The sequence below is a fragment of the Filicampus tigris genome, chromosome 2 (genome assembly GCF_054856515.1).
Source record: "Filicampus tigris isolate MCC_2025a chromosome 2, RoL_Ftig_1.0, whole genome shotgun sequence".
NCBI lineage: Eukaryota > Metazoa > Chordata > Actinopteri > Syngnathiformes > Syngnathidae > Filicampus > Filicampus tigris.
The window spans coordinates 36,975,810-36,999,442 of NC_141218.1; the positions used below are offsets into that span (position 1 = coordinate 36,975,810).

A 23,633-nucleotide genomic window follows, 5' to 3' on the forward strand; every position below is an offset into this window, starting at 1 on the left:
TTGTCTACGTGTGCCCTGCGATTGCCCAAATTCATCTGGGATAGGCTCCAGCACACCCACAACCCTTAGGTTGGCGGTCCACATAATGAATGAATGGCCCCGGAGAGCTCATAATAATAATAATAATAATAATAATAATAATAATAATAATAATAATAATAATAATAATAATAATGCTATTCTCCTATGATATTGATTGATAGACAGACACAAATGATTTATTTGCTGGATAAATTTATTTATTTATAAATGGTTAAATTTATAAATGTAAGATGTAGCCTCAGTTAAATTTTCGTTCTGAAAGCAATCCTGTTTTTACTTTGTTGGGATAATGAACATGTTTTGTTTTATTTAGTTTGTGGTGTTACTGTTTGTTTTGGATTAGCTGTAATGACTTTGTTTAGGCGCAATGAAACGCAGTATTACAACCAATCACGAGGGAATGATACCCTGTGTACAAAAAAGAAAAAATATCGCTTTTGTGGGGGGATTGGAGAATTATGAAATTAGCCAATGGTGGGATTAGAAACCACTGGACTCAGATTATGGGTACAAGTGACACTGAGTCCAATAGATTACCTATGGATCGGCATCTGTAATAGTTGAAGATCTCGTAGTGAGAATAGCAGCAGGGAGGTATAGGAGTGAAAAGGCTATTTGTGTACTGTGTTCCTCACTTTTCGCAGGGGATACATTCTTAGCCCCCTGCTTTAATGAGTGAATTTCTGCAAAATTGAGGTCGACTTTTCTGTTGTTGTAATATGTGTTTATTATTATTCTTGAGGACCAGAAGCATTTGATATGGTTATACATGGAATTACAAAGGTGCGGGAAATGTTGCATGAGGGGTTGTTGGTTGCCCAGACATTTGTATTGTATTGTATTAGATTACTATATTTGCAATTGACGAATGGATCACATTAAATGATAGAGGTTTGTGGATTTCCTCTTAAGGCTCAGTTTTTCGGGCCCAAGTTATTTTTGGCTTTTATATATGATATAAAGTATCACGAATTCTGAAGTTAATGATATTTGCTGATGGGATAAATATTTTTGTTGCCCTGGACATGATATTATTAACCTAATAAGGAATGGACTGAATAAACGATTTTAAGACAACAATTTTAATTTTTTGCTTCGTGAAGAGGAAGCAGAATGGTTTTGTATTGGATTTGACAAATGAATTAATTATGTATAATTGTGTTTTTATGGAGTTGGAACTACATGGAGTCTGTGGAACTATGTTCTTTGGCTTGAACATAGGCCATGAGCTTTGCTGAAAGACACATATGGGAAACAATTAAGATGTAGAAAGTGTTAGAAGCAGCATGGTCAAAAAAACAAAAAACAATTTCATTGCAAAATTTCTATAACTAATTGAGAGTAAACATATTTTTCAACTACAACTTTTTACAAGGCTTGGAAACGATATTTACTTGAGTAAAATGTTGGAATTAATACGAAAAAATGAAAAGTATAGCCCCGAATAGTATTCTTTTCCTGTAAAATCCAACTGTTGAACAACGCACCAAAGACGTACAAGTAACATGGTATTTGAATTTGGCTTTGCAAACTCGAAAATTATTTTGGATTTCTATAATGAACCATAGAGTAAGTGTTTAAAGGAAAACTACGTAAAGGCCCGTCTTGGTGACAGTGACCTCTGCTCTAAGTTTGGCTGCAAAGTGAGCAAAGGGAATCTGCCACAGGAAGTAAATAAAACTGAGTTAACAGCGTTCATTTTCATGTGTTATAAAATTTTGATTAATCTCTGTAATTAATGCTTTTTGACATTTGAAATTTTGCCAGCCCTAATTAGAAGCAATTGTAGACCTATTAATTATGGTTGAGTTGAATTTAGACACTGGAGGGTGGGAATAAGAATGATAATGAACACATTTTTTTGGAGGTCAATCATTATTATTATTTCTTATTTATTTTCTTCTCTCAATTTAACATTAATATTACTTATGGATATTAGGAAATTATGGATTTGTTGTTATTGGACGTACTGAATTAAATTAACCACATTGTTCCACATTGTTAACCACATTGTTTTTGCTTTATTTGACCATGGGTGGAGAAAGCAGGGGCGTAACTAGAAATGTTTCACTGGGGTGGCCAGAGTTGAACAACACCTCATTGAGGAGTGCCGTATGTGTCTCCTTATAGAGTATGTGTGCATTTTATCTCATGAAACCATGGCGGTGGATGGTATGATGAACAATGACTGATCATTGTTGTTTGGTTTCTATAGTGTGAAATTATTATTTTATTGACGTTGACTGTGAGAATCGAATGTTCTTGACTTTAAAGAGATTATTTTAGTGTTTGCATTCAGCCCATTTGTAAATGTATTATTTAAATATGCAGTCAATATTAAATATTATTGAAAAATCCTACAGTATATGGGTTATACATGGCAGGGATCATATCTTCCTTACACAAAACGAGTAGAATTATCCTGAAGATATATAAGATACATAAACGACATAAATTTTATGTGTTTTGTATATGGAGGGTTTGAAGGACAGGTGATCCACGTATTAGTTAAAACGTAATTTTCAGGTGAAACTTTTAAAAACCTTTTTCACACGGGATCAAGAGGTCAAAGCGTAGAATACTGTATCCATCTGAAAGTGGCAGGAAAATCACAGGTATCAAATTTTCCACTAGGTGGTCAGGGGGGTTGGCCACCCCTTGGCCCTCTGTGGCTACAAACGTGGGAAAAGTGTAGGTTTTTGGCAGTATTCAGAATAAATTTTAAGACGAACTGTGTTTCTGTTTTTGCTGTTAAAAGATTGAATGTGTTGGTATTGTGAGTATCTGTTTTGGGAGATTAAAACTGTTTTGGGATAGGTTTTAATTGATACATTCTTTCTCCATGTTCTATATATATCCTTAAGACAGGGAATACTCAGCAATTGGTTCGGAAAATTTGACTAAATAGTTCTTTATCTATTTACCAAGTGATCTGTATTAAATACGGGGGTTGGGGGACAATGGGTCCATGGGCCTGATCAACCCATTGCATCAATCCCATTGCATTCCCAGGTACTGATTTGCAATATTTCTACTGAAATATTTTTTATTAACCAAATTCATCCATCAAGTAAATGAATAAATGGACTACAAATGGACAAACCACAAGACATGTGTTGATAAACCTGAAATTTGAATGAAATTTGACTGAATTATTGTCTCCCAATTGGAGTGGAATCTGTGTGAGTCATTATTATTATTACCATTTAAAATGTGATTGAGATACCAAATGATAGGATTAGCTGGAGGATGTATTATGTCCTCTTTAAAATTTAAGGCTTGGACATTGTCCAAAACAAACTGAATAAGAACAGAGAAAGTGCTTTATTTTGAATGAGTGTTATACATTTTTTGGAAATATTTAAACGCTATTGGGGAAATGGTGTTGACATAGTTGCTAAGATAATGTTATCAATAAAAGAAGTGCTGGAGTTTTAAGTATAATACAAATATGTTGAGAAATTGACATTTTGTTGTGAAAATATTTTTGGGGAAAGTGGACTGTTTTATATGACACAGGCAAAGATAGATGCACAAAATACACTTTTAGTAATTAAATACTTTTCCGACCAGTTGAACATTACGAACAATTATAACAATAATTCTAAAAAGATGCTGGACATTTCTTGCTATAATGCAACAATAGGACATTTACACCCAATTAGGAAATTCATACTTTTAAAACATCCATCATCGATACTGCTTATCCTCACAAGGGTCGCGCGTGCTGGAGCCTATCCCAGCTGTCTTCGGGCAGTAAGCGGGGGACACCCTGAATTGGTTGCCAGCCAATCGCAGGGCACACAGAGACAAACAAACATCCGCACTCACAATCACACCTAGGGGTGTCCAATCAACCTACCATGCATGTTTTTGGAATGTGGGAGGAAACCGGAGTACTCGGAGAAAACCCACGCAGGCACGGGGAGAACATGCAAACTCCACACAGGGAGGCCGGAGCCGGGATCGAACCCACGACCTCTGAACTGTGAGGCGGACGTGCTAACCAGTCGACCATCGTGCCGCCACTTTCAAAACAATATTATATAAATAGAAATGTACCATAAAATGTACACTTGTCCATGTTACGTAGGCTTTCCTAAATTTCTATACTTTGCGAAGATGATGTCTTTGTATTTGTTTTAAACTGCCTTATGTTAAGGCTTTTCCGTGCATTTATTCTTTCATTACTTATTCCAAAATTTAACTCCATGAATACTAAAGGTAAAACTATTTTGTTGTGCGTGTATAGCGAACCTTGAAATTTAAGTTGTCCCATTAACTTATAGCCCCCCTCCCTTTCAGTAAACATTTCCTGTTTATTTCCCGGTAGTAAATTATTTCTAACTTAGAAGATTATTTGGACGGTTCGAAACATTGTCGAGTAGTAGTAGGGGATCACACACACCTACATATAGGCCTAGATACACAAACCGGGGCGTGGGACGAACTGACCTTTAGGCCAGTTCAAAACAGGGATGAACATTTTTCAGAAAAGCTCAAGTTTTAGCTGAGTGATCCATAAGGTCACTCAGATGGGGTTGCTAGACTTGGCCTCTTTGGCGTATATGTTTAGATAGGTGACTTGAGCCGGACCGTTATCTTGCTGTGACCTTTCTCTTGCTTGGCCTTCTGTGGCAAACTTATTGGTTGATTTCATTAGTGGTCACACATAGTCACAGGGGCTATCTTTTTTATGGCACACTACATGGGTCTAAATTTATGGCGACCCCACTTTTGTGGGGTCAAAAGAGGGAGGTGCTCTTTTTTACAAATTACTAAATTCTAAATTATGTCGGCCTCAGATGGTCTGAAGGATCTGAATCCATAAGAATGGCTTTTAGCCAAGAGGTTAACCAAAAACCAAATTGGGAATTACACATCGCATAATCAGTTCAAAGTCTCAGAGTCAGCCTGCCCTGATCTGAGCATGGGACCAGCTGGTGAAGATCAGCCCCATAGGCAGGGCCAGCCAAGGAGAAGACCAACCCACATTATGTTTGGATTTTGAAAACAGTATAAATGTGAGGGCTGCATGTTAGACCGCGCCCCTTTTCTGCCTGAGGATGGAAAAGCTGCCCAGATCTGATGATTCAGATGATTCCTGAACTTCAGAGATGGTAAAGAAAACTGACGATAAAATTCAATCGATTTGTGTGAGTCTTTATTTATATTGGATACCTTCTTGAAAGATAAAACAAACACGCATTGAGTAAGTAGTTGTTTTGTAAATTGCTAATTGGGCTTATGGACTCGAGACCTACAAAAACTCCAACAAGACCAAGAAAGGTAGCACTGCTGCTAACACTTGTGGGGCCACAGGCCATTGAAGTGTATAATACTTTCGTGTTTGATGCGGCTGATGATAGAGAGACGTTGGACGTCGTGCAAAGTTTGATGCTCACTGCACGCCAAGGAAAAACAAGACATATGAAAGATACATGTTTTAGTCTCATTTTTGTTTTGTTTGAGAGTTTTTTGACGGCCTTACGCTTGAAAGCGCAGTCTTGTAATTTAGGTGTTTTGAAGGACTCTATGGTCAGAGACCAGATTGTTTTTGGCGTTGAAGACAAAAAGTTAAGAGAGAGACATCTTCGCGAGTCCGAGTTGTCTTTGGACATGGCTGTTAAAATTTGCCAAGCCTACGAACTGTCCCTGAAGCATATGAAAACGTTCAGCGAGATGTCAAGTGTAGCGCCACCCATGAGTGAAGGAGCAGCAGGGGCCTGTGTCATCTCAGAGAAGGAGACGCCAGCCGGCTCCGACTGCACAGCGGACCGAGGACGCCACGTTTTTATGCAAGCGTTGTGGATCACAGCACAAGCCAAAGCAATGTCCAGCATTTGGAAAAGAATTCTCCAGCTGCCATGGGAAGAATCACTTTGCCAAACAATGTTTCACCAAAAAGAAAGAGGCTAAGAGAGACAAACACGTGAATGTGGTGGAGGTCACAGATTTAAATGACACTTTCTTTGTTGGCATGGTAAACTGTGAAAACGAAGGAGGAGAAGACAACAGCAACAAAAATGATGATAATTGGATAACTTCTGTGCTGATCAATGGGACTACAGTGACAATGAGACTGGATACTGGTGCAAAAGCAAATCTCATTAGCAAAATCTGAATTTTTTTTCCGTTTCCGGCGCAGCGCGAGTGGCAGCCCGCTACAGCAGCTCCGGCTCACCGGTGAGCCTTTTCGTGTGTTTTTGTTCCTTACTATTACTCTACCTCATACCTTTTTCATTTAGTTGATAGTCGTAAACTTGCGTAGCAATGGACAACCAAACTGCGGTATTCTTGCTGCTGCTGGTGGCTATTTTTTGCGCGATTGTGTCCGGCGCCCCAATTGTTTACAGCGGGAATCAGCTGTTAGCACTCCGTGCTAACCCTGCGCCGGCTCCCGGGGCGAGACCCGATATCCCCCGTGAGCTGAGGAGGAAGAGACGGGGATTTCGTGCGGGGGTTAAACGCCGGGAAAGGAGGAGACGATACCATCCCGTCCTCCCGTCTGTTAACATGGGGAATGTTAGATCTCTCCCCAACAAGATGGACGAGCTAGCGGCGCTTACCCGGCATGAGAGGGACTTCCGGGAGGCTAACCTGATGCTATTCACGGTGTCGTGGCTAACAGCGCTAACGCCGAACGCGGTCGTAGAATTGGACGGCTTCCAAATCATACGCGCGGACAGGACGCTGGAGAGTGGAAAGAGGAAAGGAGGAGGGCTGGCTGTGTTTGTGAACGATAGATGGTGTAATCCTGGGCACATCACGATTAAGGAGGAGCTTTGCAGCAGGGATATTGAGCTGCTAGCTGTTGGCATGAGGCCATTCTACATCCCGCGAGAGTTTAGTCATGTGATCGCGGTGACCGTCTACGTCCCCCCCCGCTGCCAGCGGCGACACAGCCTGTGATGTCTTGACTGCAGCAATGAGCAGGCTACAAACACAGCACCCAAATGCCCTGATACTCATCTCTGGTGACTTCAATCATGCCTCCCCTTCTTCCTCTCTGCCTTCATTCACACAGTATGTCATCTGCCACACCAGAGACAATAAAACACTGGACCTTTTCTATGCCAACACCAAGGAGGCATACACATCACTGCCCCTCCCCCCGCTGGGCAAAGCTGATCACATCCTGGTGGCTCTCCAGTCTGTGTACAAACCTCTGGTACGCAGCTGTGACCCGCACGATTCAGAGATGGTCTGGAGAGGCCGAGGAGGCCTTAAAGGACTGCTTCAGCACAACTGTGTGGGAACTATTCAGCGATGCTCACGGGGAAGACATTATTAATCTAATGGACACTGTTACAGACTATGTAAATTTCTGTATGGAGAACACCATACCCACCAGGACAGTAAGGTGTTTCTCCAACAACAAACCCTGGATCACACCAGACATAAAAGCTCTCCTGGAGGAGAAGAGGAGGGGTTTTGCGTCAGGCAACATAGAGGAGCGGAAGAGTGTGCAGCGCCAGCTGAGGAGGAGGATCAGAGAGGGGAAAAGGTCCTACAGGAAGAGGATGGAGGAGCAGCTGCTTCAGAATAATGCCAGGGGAGTCTGGAGGGGCCTAAAGACCATCTCAGGCCACGGACAACCCAAGACCGGGACTGGGGGGGACCTGCAGTGGGCAAATGAGCTGAACCTCTTTTTCAATAGGTTCGATCAGATGCCTGCCCCCACTCAGTCTCTCCTGCTGCAGCCCCCACCTACTCCTCCTGCTGGGTGTATCACCCCCTCCCCTCTTTTCTCCACAGTCTCCAGCTCCCAGCTACACCAGATAGCCACCACTCCCTCCTGCCCAGCCTTGGCCTTCACAACATCTCAGGAGAAGAACCAGCTGAAGAAGATTAAGGCGAGGAAGGTAGCGGGTCCAGATGCCATCAGCCCCCAGCTCCTCAAATCCTGCACAGACCAGCTGCGTGGAATTGTCCAGCACATCTTCAACCTGAGCCTGAAGCTGGGCAGAGTCCCCCAGCTATGGAAAACATCCTGCCTGGTCCCGGTGCCAAAGACCCCCCCACCCGAAGGAGCTCAACAGCTTCAGACCAGTGGCGCTGACGTCCCACCTGATGAAGACCCTGGAGAGACTGGTCCTTGTCCACCTGCGCCCCCTGGTGAGCTCCTCAATGGACCCACTCCAGTTCGCATATCAGCCTGGCATCAGTGTGGATGATGGCATCATCTACCTCCTCCACACTTCACTCTCCCACCTGCAGAAGGCGGGGAGCACTGTGAGGATCATGTTCTTTGATTTCTCCAGTGCTTTCAACATCATCTAGCCCACCCTATTGAGAGACAAGCTGGAGCGGGCGAGGTGGCCCACCACCTCACCACATGGATCCAGGACTACCTCACAAACCGGCCACAGTATGTGAGGACACAGGACTGTGTGTCTGATGTGCTCCTCTGTAGCATGGGGGCCCCACAGGGAACTGTCTTGGCTCCCTTCCAGTTCACCCGCTACACCTCAGACTTCAACTACAACACCCCTATCTGTCACCTGCAGAAGTTCTCTGATGACTCTGCGATTGTCGGCCTCATCACAGGCGGAGATGATCGGGAGTACAGAGAACTTACTCAGGGTTTTGTGGACAGTGCCAGCAGAACCGCCTCCTGATCAATGCGGGGAAATCCAAAGAAATGGTGGTGGATTTCGGTAGGCGCCATCACTCTGAACCTGCACCAGTGAATATCTGGGGAACAGATGTTGAGAGAGTCTCAACTTCCAAGTACCTGGGTGTTCATCTGAACAATTAACTGGACTGGAGCGACAACACAGACGCCCTCTATCGGAAAAGTCAGAGCAGACTCTTCCTACTCAGGAGACTGAGGCCTTTTGGGGTTCAGGGGACACTCCTCAGGAACTTTTATGACTCGGTGGTTGCATCGATCATTTTCCAGGGAGTGGTCACCTGGGCAGGCGGTGTCTCGGCCCGGGACAAGAAGCGGCTGGACAAACTGGCCAGGAGGGCCGGCTCTGTCCTGGGCTGCTCCCTGGACTCTGTGGACTCGGTGGGGGACAGGAGGATGTTGGCCAAGCTGTCATCAATGCTGGACAACCTGGACCACCCCCTGCAGGGCACCCTAACAGCACTCCACAGCTCCTTCAGTGACAGACTGTTACACCCTCGCTGTGCAAAGGAGAGATTCTGCCGTTCCTTCTTTCCTGCTGCTGTCAGACTCTTTGATAAGAACATTGTGTAGTCTCTACAAACTGGCGGACATTAGTGCAATTGTGCAGTCCTGCACCTGAGCTCATATCGTGCAATACCCAACATTCCCCACTACTGTAATACCGTGCAATACTCAACATTCCCCACTACTGTTAGTCTAGTTTTATTTTTATCCAATGCTGTTCCTTACATTTCACTACAGCACTGCAACGTGTCACTTACTTAGAGTATTTTCCCTCTGTACTATGTACAGGCTAAAATGAGTGTTCCTCGTACTTTTTATGTAGATGTATGTTGGTGTGTATATACATGTGTATATACACATGTTACTGCGTATATTTACATACGTTTGATCCAGAATGTTGGCAGTTAATGTTATGCATTAATGGCTAAATTATGCCGCCATCCCTGTGTGACCTATATCTTTGCTGCTGTAACACTGAAAATTTCCCCATTGTGGGATCAATAAAGGCTTTCTTATCTTATCTTAACTGTAATGCAGGTGAAGCCAAAAATACACAGGAGTTCAGGTTTGAAAGATTACAATGGCCAACCTATAGAGTTTTTAGGTACCTGTAAACTGAATGTCGAAGTGAAAGGTAAAGTGTACAATGTACACTTTTTTCTGGTGAGTGACAAATGTGAATCACTGTTGGGTGACAAGAGCTGTGAAGTGTTAGGGCTAGTGAAAAGAGTACTATATTGAGACAGATTCAAAATGTGACACTAATGCTATTGTACGAAACTTCTCTGATGTGTTCGAAGGTTTTGGTACACTGCCCTTTATTTATAAAATACAGCAAAAGGAAGGCGCCCAGCCAGTGGTGCATGCACCACGTAGGGTCCCAGCTCCGCTGCGTGAAGCTCTCAAACAAGAATTGGACAGGATGATCAACCTGGGTGTGATCAGAAAGGTTCAAGAGCCTACAGATTGGGTCAACTCCATGGTTGTCACAAAGAAAAAGAATGGTGAGTTGAGAACGTGCATGGACCCAAAGGATCTAAATGACAACATCAAAGCGTGAGCACTACCAAATACAGCGCACGTTGGAGTCTCACATGTTGCGATAACATACAGTTTCCCACATGGAGACGGATGAGCCACGCAGCTTGTTGCTGCTGCTGCTGCAAAGTCCCATCACTCAAAGTAAACAAGCTACTCACCCATGTTCCCCCTTAGCCGCCACCTTACAGATCGTTTTCGCAATAAAATTAAATGCATCGTCAAGTCATCCCTTTATGGTTGTAGCAGGCACGATATGCATTGTTGTCGCTGTCTTTTTGAAGTGACGCCCCCCGACTTGTTTCAAAACAATTTGTGTCCACGAGTATATTCAGACGCTAACACATCAAGGTGGAGTTCATGCACTTTTTCTGGCATTCACTACTTCCGGAAATACGCCATAGCAAACCTGCAGTGTATAGTGGTTTGCTGGTATGCTTTTATTTTGAAGGCCGGGAAAGAGGGGAAGTGTGCAAAATAAATAAGTAACTTTACTATGACTTCTGTGACTTCTTCTTCTACGACTCTTCTCTATAATTATTGGACCCAAATAATTATACAATACGACAAATCCAACCCCGGGGCTCGCAATGCAAGGAAGCACACAGTTGGGTAAATACTACTGCCGCATTTGAAGCGTGTCCACAGCGGGTTGGAATAGTAAATTAGCCAGCTGATGATCCTTAAAAAGCCCTCAGCGACGTCAATCACGGAAGTTTTTTTTTTTTTTTTGGGGGGTCGGGGGCGGAATGGGACAGGGGTCGACAATGATTTTGAATATGGCCGGAGGGTTGCGGCTGGACGGGTACCCAAGTCAAGGGTGGAGGGTTGCGGCCGGACTGGCAAAAAATGGTCAAGTGCCCAGCTCTGTTTGTTGCTAAAATTAGTCACTCTCCTTAGACATCGAGCATTCATTTGTGGCTAACGTAGCTGTTAGTTTCCACATATGCGGGATACGCGGACTGAGTTAATGGCGTTATCAACGCCTGAGTCATCATTTCTTCTGGTGAGTGTTTAAATTAATTTGGTGCATATTATACTGTACATTGTTGGGGAAAGCACAGTGTGTGCGGTATTGAGTTATGACGTTATGGACTGTAATTATTTTATTATTAATGAGATTTATGTACTCTCGGCCTGTTTAGGACGGGTCTTTTGAGGGACTTCCAATTGAGGACAGCGCTGTATTGGACATTTTTCCCGTGGAGTGAATTCCACTGCGGTGCCCTGACTCCAAACGTGTGGAAAAAAAAGGTGTACAGTGGTGGTGGCGAGCCAACCCAAACTTGAACTTGAGTGACACATGACGTCCGGACAATATGGTAGGATCAATTTAATAGCTTTGGACACCAACTGAAGACACAAGACTATACAGTGTACTTGTGGATACAGAAAAGGGTGGGAAACATGGACTCTTGAACCCAGAGTGGTTCATGTCAAGAACAATTCGTTGAGGTGCAAGTTGTAATAACCTGTTTTCCAACTATTTTGTGAATTTGTCAAAAATGTTCAAATTAGTTAATTATTAAGTCAAAGTTTGGTGTACGTCCCTGATGACAATAAGTTGAATGGTGACTAGATAGGTGGGAAGAGGAAGATTTCACATAAAAGTTGAGTATTATATTTAGAATTGCTAAGGACACAAATGAGTACTCATTAGTTAAATTTCACATTAACGAAATAATCACACACCAGTGTAGAGAAAAGTGATCTTAAATCCCTTACCTTAACGGAAATAAGCAAAACAAGAATTTTTAAAATTTATTTTCTTTTCTTTCTGCATTTCCATGTGACATTTCAGTTGCCAAGAAATTATCTTCAATATACATATATTTTATATAAACTAGAGTGTCTTCTCGTCTTCCTTGCTTCTGTCGCTCACTTCAGTATTAAAATTATTGGCTCCCATGAACCCAACCAAGTATCGCTTTCACTGGCCCAAAGGAAGAACTGTTGGTGCATATAAGGGTGCTTGTAGTCATTAATAACCCCACTACCCTGTTACACAAGGCTCTATAATGCCTCAACATAGACGAGGTGTTATTGTTGTATACAAGTTCCCTTGCACACAACAGGCACTTCACTTGCAAAATAACAAAAGATAGACACAAGAACAAACGAAACGCTGCATTGTCACATTTATATGAATGTAGTTTTTCTCCCTTACCTTATTGGAAGCAATCAAATCAAAATGTTCCCATACAGGGGAGGATCGCCTTTTTCGCGCAGGTTCCATCGCAAGCAACGGACAAGGCTCGAAAAAAGATTGCACTAACTGCACTGTTGCGCACAAGTGTAACAAGTACAGGAGCCCAAAATCCACAAAATGTGAGATAACAGGCGATCGCCATTGCACTTTGCAACCAATTTATCCCGTAGTCTGTACTGTGTTTGCAATGTGCGCCAAACGTCGGACCACTCCCGAAGTGCTTATGTGAGTCAGCCGGCCGGCGAGGCTTCACATGTCATCATTTCCGGGATTTGCCGAATTGACGCGCGCCTTGATTCAAGCTTCGTGGAAACGCCCCTCCCATTACTCGACACAAGCTTCGGAGCCTTGGCCCATTTCGTTCCATCACTAAAAAAGAGTGTTTAAGCATGGCCTTTGTGTTGGAACGGTTTCACTGTTACATCTATGGACTGCCGTCTTTCACTGTGGAAACTGACCACCGCCCACTAGTCTCCATTGTCAAAAAGAATCTCAACAAAATGTCTCCGCGTATTCAGCGCCTAATGATGAAAATGCAAAGATATGATTTTGAACTGATTTATACACTGGGAAAGCACTTGGTACCTGCAGATGCCTTGTCCAGACCGCCTACTGATAGCTGCGTGACTACAGCAGATGAGGACATTGGAAGCCACATAAATATGGTGTTAAGTGCTCTGCCACTATCTGCCACAAAATCACGACAAATAGCTGAGGCAATATCACATGACACGGAGCTGCAAGGTGTCATTCAGAACATGGATAATGGATGGCCACCAGGTACATGCCCTCCCTACTACCATGTTCGAGGAGATCTCAGTTTTGTTGATGGACTGTTACTGAAGAAAGGAAGGATAATCATCCCAGAAGTTCTGAGGGTTTTTTTTTACCAAATTTTTTTTAACAGATTTACCAAATAGAATACATGAAGGACATCTCGGGATGGAAAAATGTAAAAGGAGAGCCAGTCAGAGAGAGTCAGTGTACTGGCCCGGAGTAAAGAAAGACATCTATACATTTGTGAGTAGATGTGAAACGTGCCAAAAACACAGGAGTAAACAAAGCAAGGAGCCAATGGTGATACAGGAAATGCCACTGTCACCTTGGCACAAGGTAGGGATGGATTTGTTCCACCTCAATGGTAAAGACTATCTGGTGGTCGTGGATTACTTTTCTAACTTTCCAGAAATGGCATTACTTACAAACCTATCATCTGCATGTGTGATCACTCACACCAAGTCAGTATTTGCTAGGCATGGTATTCCACACACTGTAGTGACTGATAATGGACCGTGTTTCAGTAGCAGGGAATGGCAGAAGTTTGCAGAGCAGTACGAGTTTTGCCATGACAGGTCAAGTCCACATTATGCGCAGTCGAATGGTCAAGCAGAAAAAGGTGTCCATATCTTAAAGCAACTGCTCAAGAAAACTGCGGACAGCAACTCTGATCCATACATGGCACTTCTCAGTTACCGCGCAGCTCCACTTCTGTGTGGACTGTCACCTGCAGAACTATTGATGAACAGAAAGCTATGCACAAAGCTTCCAAGATACTCAAATGCTACTGCACAAAAGGCACATGATAAACTTGGGAACAAACAGAAAAAGCAGAAAATGTCATAAAAGGGATTCTACGATGTATCGGCCAAACCACTCTCCCCACTGGCGAACAGTGACCCAGTTAGGATTGAGGATGTGAATGGTTGGACTACAAAAGGAACTGTATTACAGGAAGTTGCTCCAAGATCATTTACAGTTCTAACAGAGGATGGACAGGTTCTGAGGCGCAACCGCCGGAGTCTCTTGAAGACACCATCAACATCCAGTGAGGTCACCACTGCTCAGTCAGACCCGCTTGGAATCACACCTCCAACACCTCCAATGGACTGTGATGCAACCATTCCACCGGACAAACAGATACAGGGAAAGTCAAAACGAGTGATAAAGAAACCTGATAGACTGGACTTGTGATTGTTGAAAGAATGAACGTTAAAAGAGATGTTCATTTTGGTGTATACATATCGAGCATGTTTGCTCAAAGTTTCTACAAAGGTTAACCCATGAAAAAAAAATATATGTATATATATATTGACCGCATCATCTCAAAGAAAAGGAGGATGTTATGATTGGTGTAACCACTGTGTGTCGCTGCTGTGAAGTCTAGTACTGGTGATGTGTGATGCGTCAGTAGAATAAGAACTAGGATTGCTAAGTTGCTAACTGTTATGGCATGAGGCAAAGTGAAAAATAAATGTTCAGCAGGTGCAACAGCAAGCCTCCTCTATCATTATTAAACACGAACACGACACAAACTAAAGGACGAATTAAAGCAAAATAACCTAACAGGCAGTTAACTTGACATGTTATCAACCAATATTAGTTGCAAAAACATTAAAATGTTCACTTGGCAATATCACACTGCGCACGTTTACATGGCTTTTAAAAACCCAAGTACTGTCAATATTCGGGTTGTAAAAGGGTTATTGAATGCATGTAAACATATAATTTCTGTTTAGCTAGTGCATAGTGCTTGTCAATGACCAGAGCTGGGCATACTGCCTATGTGACGGTCCGCCCTGCCAGTGGTAGTTTGACAAAGTTGGTAGTCGGAAACGCAAACGAAAGCCCATGTAAAATGATACTTGGACCAGCCTATAGGTTATTACTAATTGGTCCGGCCGTACAAAATGGCAGATTAACGGACAGCGGAAGGGTAACCAGGCTAGAGGTAAGATCTTAAGCCCAAGGCCGAGTCCGAGCCCGACCCGGCCTGAGATTTGGCCTAAAATGTCAATCATTACATTCGGGTTGGGCCAGGCTTCTCTGTCGCTGACTTTTAAAAAAAATAAATATATGTTTGTAAAAATGTATACTAAAACGATGTGTGGATACTAAATTAAGGAAACTAAGGTCCGCAAAAAAACAGAAGTCGCCTCATCACAACATGTACTGTACTAAACTCTTGCAATGACAATTCAAAGAACTCCTTCCTGTCTCTGTCTATTATTCACCCGTCATTGTTCTTCTTTGTCTCTCTGCCTCTCTCTCTCTCTTAAAGTGCCTCGCTAGATTCTTAAGGATGTTCTGGTTTATGGCCCAATTTTCAACCCGTCAAAATGATGGACGGCCTTAAATGTTTCCCGTCAACTCTTAAAAAAATCTGTCAATGATGGAAAATTGTCGGTTAATGTAAACCTCTGCCGACACAGAAATATAAAAGATGTAAAGATAAGATAAGATAAGATAAGAAGGCCTTTATTGATCCCACAGTGGGGAAATTTTCAGTGTTACAGCAGCAAAGATATAGGTCACACAGGGACGGCGGTATAATGCAGCCATTAATGTATAACATTAACGGCAAACATTCTGACCTATGTAAATATACGCAGTAACATGTGTATATACACATGTATATACACAACAACATACATCTACATAAAAAGTATGAGGGACACTCATTTTGGGATGTACATAGTACAGAGGAAAAATACTCTAAGTAAGTGACAGTGCTGCAGTGCTGTAGTGAAATGTAAGGAACAGCGTTGGATAAAAATAAAACTAGACTAACAATAGTGGGGAATGTTGGGTATTGCACGATATAAACTCAATTCTCAATGTTTTGTTTAACTTAGATTTTGTTACAAAAGTCAAGCTTGAATTTGTTATCATAAATCACCCCTCCCCCTCCCGAGACCTCACAAATAAAATGTGAAATTTCGGGTTTGCTTCAGGCTCGGGCCTGCAAATCAAATTAATTGGTCGGGTTCGGGCTGGGTCGGGCTTTAATACTGGCTGGATTTTTTTAGGCCCCATCTTACCTCTAAACCAGGCTGTAGACGGAATGCGATAAACGGACCACACATTTTTAGTAAAATGCACAGCTCTGTCAATGACTACGTTTACATGCAGTCAATATTCAGGTTAAAGTCAAAATTACTTTTTCTGAAACATTCTGAATAACCAGTTCACATGGATGAGGGGACAGAGTTACTCCTGCATTTGAATGTCCTGATTTAAACCACGCACGGACAATGTCGTGATTTGCGTCATGACATTGAAGGCTGGCCCTGACGGAATACTGCTGCTATCTATCTATCTGTCTGTCTAATATGCATTTCAGTGGACACCACGCGGATTTTCGCTATTTGCGGGCCAGCCTGGTCTCTAATCCCAGTAAATAATGGGGGTCCACTGTATACAAATATCAATTGTGGCAGTATGTTTTTAAGAGCTGGGTATCAGCTCTTTGTCCCCGGGTTTCCGACTTGCATATTCAATCGACCCACATGGTCCCAGTCGGTCAGAGTCAGCCAACCGGCGTAGAGAACGGACTTTACCGATACTGCGTCACATGCAGGTGCCGCACTCGTGACACGTGGTCGAGTAAGGAAACAATAAAGAATAAATAAGGTTGTGGTGTACCTTGCCGTACCACAGACGTAATGACATGTGTCCCATATTCTTTTTATTTCACAGATGAAAACGCTGTGTGTGTGTGTGTGTTTGTGTGTCAGTTGTTTTTGTTTGATATTTTTTCTTTTTTTTTCGGCGTGTCTGCTCGTACGGCACCTACGTGTGAGATTACATAATCGACGTTGATTGGCTTTCGCCGGCGAAAGCCAGGCCGGGACCATGTGGGTCGATTGAATATGCAGGACGGAAACCGTGGAGGGACGGACGATGCCCAGCTCTGATGTTTTCTCTCATTAGCATATTTGGTATTGGAGTAATCCAAAAGTAATAAAAAAATAATCATGTTATATTACTTTTAATTTTATGGTATCTGGATTACGTTACCAACTACATTTTTTAACAGGCAACTGTAGCGGAATACATTTTGAGACTAACCCTCCCAACCCTGTTTGTGTGTTACATCCTAAATGTTCTTTTTGTTATAGTTGCTTGTTGCTGTCCTACTAGTGAACCAGAGACAAATTCCTTGTGTGTTTTTACATACTTGGCCAATAAAGATAATTCTGATTCTGAAAAGGGACCTTATCCACCAGCCATCCGATGTTATGGAGTTAGACCCATGGCAGAGCTCATCAAAATGTCAAACTCTCTATGTACCCTCTATGTACCTCCTCTGGTCCTGTGTCAATTCTGTGGATCCTCTGATGAGTCAAGTGAGCAAACAGCTCATCTGTAGCAGTGTGACTGCCCCCTTGACACCTTTATCCCAGCAAATTTCAATGCCAGCCGCAACAAAAATATGCTAATCCTTCCTGACATTTCAACTATTACAAAGGGTCTTGTACAATTGTACTATTTTCGGACCAACATTCCTCCATGTTCAATCACAGAAACTATTTTTCACTGAATAACACTGAAAATATTTACAGTCAAACAACAATTAAAAACAGGAAAATTGTCTTCAAAATACCTTGTTTATTGTGATTTTTCAAACCTTAAGTTGCGCAATCTATTGAAAAAATGTACATAGATCTTGACTTGCAAGAGTTGTGTTTTTTTAGAGGCACATACAACATTCTTGCAAACAAGCTTCTGTTCCCTTTTCAGTAAAACAAGAAACATTTTAACTTGCATGAGAAATCAAGAGAATTAAAGATTGAAAAGATGAAGAAAATACAAGTCAATTGCTGAATGTGATCACTATAAACAAATTTAACAGCAAAAAAACATTCTTCTGCTGAATGTTGGCATTTTAAGATCAGTGTCACAGTATTTGTACGACAGAAAACTGAATACAAACTAAAAACGGTAAAAAGGACACGCTGAAATGTGTTCCTTTAGCAATCCAATATTTACAGTGTGACACTCAGGCTGCACACTCTGCGTGTCATTTTAATTGGTTCTATCTCTATATTTTGTAGTGCATCAAAACTGTGTTTCAGCTTACTTGGGTATGACATGTTTAGTGCATAGACAAACAGCATGGCATACCCATGTGCGAGGGATGGCAACTGACAAAGAACCTTCACACCTTCAATAACGATCCTAATGTCTCGTAGTGGCTGAAGAAGATGCTCTTCCCCCCTGACAACAAACACTGCCATGGTACACCTGGCAAGCTCTTCATCCTACAGACCAACCTGATAAAAGACAAGAAATTCTTTAGAAAATAATTTAGATGAAAGCAGTTTCCCCAAGATTAGAAAAAAAAAACACATATAACTCCCCCGATTAAATTTAAATAAAAGTAAGTTCTAGAGCTCTGATGAAAAACAGTAATACAGTGGATCCCTGCTCTTCAAAGGGGAAAGGAACCATGGACCGCCAGCAAACAGTAAAAATCTGTGTATAATGAAAAAAATATATATATATTTATATATATATGTATATATATATATATATATATATATATATATATATATATATATATATATATACACTGTATATTTTTTAGACCCCAAAAATTCTAGAAAAAAGGGATAAACCAATCACCGTTTTAATTGTTTAAATATTAAAGTAACATTTTGTAAAGCTTAAGTGATCAGTGCAAAACTGCTTACCAAATACTCTTTGGAGAGTTCATCAACATTTTCCCCAAGGTAGATGATAAGACACTTCAGCAGACACTCTCGTTTAAGATTCACCTCAAGGCTCTATAGAAGAGAGCACAAACACACACTTAATGCAAACTTCAGGATTCAAACACTCCATGATGCACAAATGGCTATGTGGAGTTATATTAACTGATGCTTTGAGAAAAAGAGTTAAAGGGAAGTCAACCCAAGCATATTTTTTCCCAGAATATGTTCTATGTAGGCTCACTAGTTGAAACAAGGCATTTGGATTAATATTGCATTTGTGGAATAACAGTTACTCCACCTGTTTTTAGCCATCTCAGGTGGTGGCCATTTTGTCACTTCTGTTGACTGAAAATGACATCTCAGGGCTCAGGAAATGACCAATCGTGGCTCATCTTCAGAAAACAGGTGAGCCCCGAGGCATTGCTGACACCATCCAAACAGACCATTTTTATCTGGGTTTGGTACCAGTAGTGACAGGGAATTTGGGTCCAGCATATCCACTACAATGACATCATTCGTGACTAGGATTTGAACTCTGGTCATCTGTGTCTTCAAGGCAACAAACAATCGCTCAGCGGCAAGGTAACCTGTGTGTAATCCACCCTTTTTAAGACTTTTTCACATCGCTTCTAGCAGAGCACAGCACGCAATGGTCAAACCCATTCATTGTGTATTGTCCGTTAGACGCGCCTCCCATTGGAGAGGAGATGCTGGAGTGATTTAGTGCTATTTTGGCGGACCTATTGACAAGTTGTACTTGATTAAAACTATCCAAGTTGCTGTTGAGCTGTTCCATTTTCTCTGCTGCTCGCGTCCTCCTCCTTTTTCTTAAAATGAGCAGTCAAGGCATTTCTTTGTAACAGCGAACAATACATTGTGGTGTGGTCTAACCACTGACTTATATATGATAAGATAAGATAAGATAAGAAGGCCTTTATTGATGCCACAGTGGGGAAATTTTCAGTGTTACAGCAGCAAAGATATAGGTAACACAGGGACAGCGGCATAATGTAGCCATTAATGTATAACATTAACGGCAAAAATTCAGGATCAAACCTATATAAATATACGCAGTAATCTGTGTATATACACATGTATATACACACCAACATACATCTACATAAAAAGTATGAGGAACACTCATTTTAGCCTGTACATAGTACAGAGGGAAAATACTCTAAGTAAGTGACAGTGCTGCAGTGCTGGAGTGAAATGTAAGGAACAGCATTGGATAAAAATAAAACTAGACTAACAGTAGTGGGGAATGTTGAGTATTGCACGGTATTACAGTAGTGGGGAATGTTGGGTATTGCACAATATAAGATCAGGTGCAGGACTGCACAATTGCACTAATGTCCGCCAGCTTGTAGAGACTACACATGTTCTTGTTAAAGAGTCTGACAGCAGCAGGCAAGGAGCGGCGGAATCTCTCCTTTGCACAGCGAGGGTGTAACAGTCTGTCACTGAAGGAGCTGTGGAGTGCTGTTAGGGTGCCCTGGAGGGGGTGGTCCGGGTTGTCCAGCATTGATGACAGCTTGGCCAATATTCTCCTGTCCCCCACCGAGTCCACAGAGTCCAGGGAGCAGCCCGGGACAGAGCCCTCCTGACCAGTTTGTCCAGCCGCTTCTTGTCCCGGGCCGAGACGCCGCCTGCCCAGGTAACCACTCCCTAGAAAATGATCGATGCAACCACCGAGTCATAAAAGTTCCTGAGGAGTGTCCCCTGAACCCCAAAAGACCTCAGTCTCCTGAGTAGGAAGAGTCTGCTCTGACTTTTCCTATAGACTTTTCCTGTGTTGTCGCTCCAGTCCAGTTAATTGTTCAGATGAACACCCAGGTACTTGTAAGTTGAGACTCTCTCAACATCTGTTCCCCATATATTCACTGGTGCAGGTGAAGAGTGATGCACCTACTCAAATCCACCACCATTTCTTTGGATTTCCCCGCATTGATCAGGAGGCGGTTCTGCTGGCACCAGTCCACAAAACCCTGAGTAAGTTCTCTGTACTCCCGATCATCTCCGCCTGTGATGAGGCTGACAATCGCAGAGTCGTCAGAGAACTTCTGCAGGTGACAGGTAGGGGTGCTGTAGTTGAAGTCCGAGGTGTAGAGGGTGAACAGAAAGAGAACCAAGACAGTTCCCTGTGGGGCCCCCGTGCTACAGAGGAGGAGTTAGTCTTTAAAATTGTGTAAGCCTTGAGAATGCTAGTCCCTACCATGGCAAGACAAAGTGAGTCTATAAAACTGTTAGGGCAACGGTGCCCTGTACGTACTAATTCCGTGATAAAACGCTGCTAAAAGTGTGACTGTGTAAACTGTGTGAGTGGATATAAACAGGATTGTAAGTGACAACTTTGTGTGGACGCAATAGGCAAGAATCCTCCGCCACTTGTGGTAGAGCTTGAGGATTGCCACACACTGTTGATTGTCACCCCGTTTTAAGGCAAAAGTCAGTGTAGGACACCCTAGGTGTCATAAAACTGACTCTACATCAAAAGAATTGGGAAAGCTAACAGTAATCGGTGATAAAAGTGATCCTAAACAAAACCTCGCATGCAAAGATTCGAAATTTGTGGAGTGTCACTGTCCGTCCAAAATACAACACTTGAACCTTTGGATAACAAGATATGACTTTGCTGGCCAGATTAAAAAAAGAAAATAACAATAATAATAATGATAATAAACCTTGCACTTTGCAGGGATATCATCCCCAGATATGGTATTTCTAAAAAACATACAATGATGATGGTACCCATGACACACAACATCAGGAGAAACTGGGGGTTTAGTATCTTCTCTTGTCACAATGGCCAGGGATCGAACCCACAACCGCTGGTTTGGGAAATAATCACTCAACCACCAAGCCATGCCGCTCCAATTGAACAAAGTTACCCTAGCATCGCTACTTGGAAATTACTGCATTGTGTATGTGGACTAGATATCATGTTAACTCATTCACTGCCATTGACAAATTTACTTGTCTTTTCACATTTAATCCCAGGAACGTGCATTTTTCGCCTACTGCCCGAAGCACCAGCATGCCCCATACCCTTGTGAGGATAAGCGGTATAGATAATGGATGGATGTTACACTAGTTGAAACAAGGCTCCACCCGTTTCTCTGGGGGCGGCCATTTTGTCACTTCTGTCGACTGAAAATGGCATCACAATTGCTCAGGGCTGAGGTAACGACCAATCACAGCTCACCTGTTTTCTGAAGCTGAGCCATGTTTGGTCGTTACAACTGTGATTGTAACGGTGTGTAGCGGTGTGAAAGATAAGATAACACGCCCCTACGTCTGGACCGGGCATCGTGTTTTGTTAGAGCTTTTGGTTCGGTGTGCACTGTGCGGCAAATCCAAATGTGTGCAGGGCCTATCCCACAAAAAAATGTCAGAAGAGCACGACTTTCCTCGTCTATTAACCTGCCCTAGGTCACAGCAAAACAATGTTTGCGACAATATCATAAACATATTGCATTTGTAAAAAGACAGCGGTAAAATTTAGTCCAGTACACTATAAATTCAGGCTAACTTTGTTTAGCTATTCACTCTAAAAACAATTGGTTTAAAAATTACACAATTTGGGGTAAAAAATGGACCAATCCACTACTTGGGTCAATTTGACCCAACTTTCTGGCTTGTTTTTGCAGAAAACAACCCCCATACCCCTATTCCTACAGCACACGCACGGAAATGAATGCGAGTGAACTCTCCATTCAGAATGAATTAGAGCTGGCGGTGAGCTTTCCATGCTGATCATGAAATGACCAGATGTGATACTTTGATCAAAATCGCCAGTCCGTCAATCGTCAGTGGCCTGGGTACCTGGCCGTCATTGATTCGTAATGTGTGTGATTCCATTGCTTCGCATTGTCGGGTCAGTTAGACAACAGGTAGTGGCAAAACAACAAATGGTTTGTGAATTTAAGGAATTTTATTAAACCCTTTCCTACTTAACAATTATTTAAAGTATGCATACATTTTTGGGGACATATGTATTTAGGTGATCTTATGCCTGACAGCGATTTTATGCTTTAAAATTATGCAAAGCATTCTCATTCTCTGTTCTTCATGCTACTGTATGTTTCATCTTATACCTCTTCCCCAAACTGAAACAAGAAATGTTACCAAGAAATGTTACCTCAACTTCACCTGAAGGAAATTTATTTTTAAAGCCTCAGAATTCACATAGCACATCAGAGTAAAAACCAAGCCATGAGGGCACAAGGAACTATATTCAGAGTCAGGACTGTTGAAAGGAATACATTAAATCTGGGCAAGGATCCAAATAATTCTGATGCACTAACAGAAACTTTCTGAAGAGCACAGTAGCCTTAACAGTTCTAAATGGTAAAAGGTCAGAATGTACTTGAGCAGGTTGCCGTCAGAAACTGAGACCTGGTGAGAAATGAATCCAACGATAAATGTGGAAGTACAGAAGCACGTCCCGGAAAAATGTACTTGATGATTAATTTTGTTGACTTTGCCTGTGCACAAAATTTTCATGTAATCTGGAAACCATTAAAGGTTTTCAAGTAAATAGAGGATGGGCATTCCGTCCCAGGGACAGGACGGTCCGTCTATCCGTATGCCCATTTTGGGGATGACGGATGGAAGACGAGAAGTTTTTAAAAGGGACCGACTGAGCAGGGACGGAAGTGGGTTTTCGTCTGTTCCTGTAATCGTGGGTCAACTACCGAATGACGTG

General features: G+C 42.3%; 1 long non-coding RNA gene across 1 annotated transcript in view; it reads left to right on the forward strand.

Moving 5' to 3' along the window:
* LOC147152364 (uncharacterized) overlaps positions 1-10,035 on the forward strand; it is a 23,278-nt gene extending 13,243 nt beyond the window's left edge. The window contains exon 3 of the long non-coding RNA XR_015089772.1: positions 9,985-10,035. This is a non-coding gene — a long non-coding RNA (uncharacterized LOC147152364). The remainder of the gene's footprint in view (positions 1-9,984) is intronic.
* The last annotated feature ends 13,598 nt before the right edge of the window (positions 10,036-23,633 follow it).